General features: G+C 45.7%; 1 long non-coding RNA gene across 1 annotated transcript in view; it reads left to right on the top strand.

Moving 5' to 3' along the window:
• LOC109288905 overlaps nucleotides 1-286 on the top strand; it is a 24,395-nt gene extending 24,109 nt beyond the window's left edge. The window contains exon 3 of the long non-coding RNA XR_002095253.1: nucleotides 185-286. This is a non-coding gene — a long non-coding RNA (uncharacterized LOC109288905). The remainder of the gene's footprint in view (nucleotides 1-184) is intronic.
• Nucleotides 287-1,396: the final 1,110 nt, after the last annotated feature.

Raw genomic sequence — 1,396 nt, 5'->3', positions numbered from 1 at the left:
GGTGCGACTCTCTAACCAGCTGGCGACACATTGGACTGTATGGGTGTCATACCATACGCCAATTGTGTGAGACCATTGGGCTAAATGTTCTTCTCCCTCTCTCAATGTAGAAACTATTAATGCATTTAATGTACTAATAAAGTTAGATTTTAGTCAAGTTGTTGATTTTAGTTTAGTTGTGCAGCTGGGGGGTTTCCACCCTTTTTGCAATCATCTCTTGCAGGCTGGAATTCTGCCAGCCTGCAAGAGCTCTTTGCAAAAATGAGGAATCTGCTGGTTTCTCTGCTAAAAGGGAAATCCGTGGTTTTCTCCATTTTCCCATGGGAAACGGAAAACCCAGATCCTTGGTCATCAGCATAACCATACTTCTTGGACTGGGTGTCAGGCAGGTTGACAACATACATGTTGAAAAGTAATGGAGAAAGTACTGAGCTTTGTGGAATGCCATTCTTGAGACTTCTAGGGTGGCTTTTCCTGTCTGCTGATGGTCTTGAGAGTGAAACTGTTGTTCTGAAACATGAACATAATAAGGACCCCAGAATATACAAAGAATCCAGTCTCAGATCTGTAAATGGTTACTGAAGCCACTTATTTTTATAATGGCTAAAAGCTGAAGAATATAGAGGGGCTTTGGGCAAGTCGGCTCAAATACAATTATGAATGTTCATTTTGCTTGTTGAGCCTGTAGCAGAATGCCATCTTAGTCTCTTGTCAAACTCTGCTATCAGGTTTTTCCTTGCCATTGTTTCATCAGCTGCCTGTCCATTTGGTTGCTGTGGTCACTGTGGTGGGCAGGCAGCCCTCTCCCCATCTGTTTCATGTAATCCTGAGTTGTAACCTGGGCTGGAGATGTTCCTGAGGGAGGGGGAACCTGCTCCTGTGGACAGGAGGCCCTACAGATAATGAAGGGGGAGAACTCCACCTCCCTATTGTGTTAGCACTGACCTCATGGCCTGTGGCAGGGGCTTGACTCCTATATTTGACCAGTGTTGCTTTTAAACTGATTGGACCTGAAAGGTGAGGTCATTTGAAAGCACCAGGCTTCAGCCAATGGGGCTGCTTCTGGTGGGACCTTAGAGATGAGGTCATGAGAGGGGATAAAAGGGGTCCCCATGAGGAAGGAGGTAGAGAGCCATCTTAGAGAGCCATTTTGGACAGCATGGGAGAACTGACCAGACAGAGAGAGGGGGATCTCTCCCTCTCTCTCTTGAAACTGTAAACACATAGAACTGGCTGCCTCCAGAGGAAAACTCAACCAGCCTCTGGATGATACTTGTGAGTAAGCTACTTGAAACCTATTTATATATATAGCTGGCAGTATAGCAGGTGCATAATCAATAGCTATCTAGCCACAGCTTGCTCTAACATCCAGGGAGGTGATGCTTCCCCTCTATGC

The sequence above is a fragment of the Gavialis gangeticus genome, unplaced genomic scaffold (genome assembly GCF_001723915.1).
Source record: "Gavialis gangeticus isolate Ggan-Ray unplaced genomic scaffold, GavGan_comp1, whole genome shotgun sequence".
In the NCBI taxonomy this organism is placed as follows: Eukaryota; Metazoa; Chordata; order Crocodylia; family Gavialidae; genus Gavialis; species Gavialis gangeticus.
This window is presented reverse-complemented; position numbering and strand designations above follow the sequence as displayed.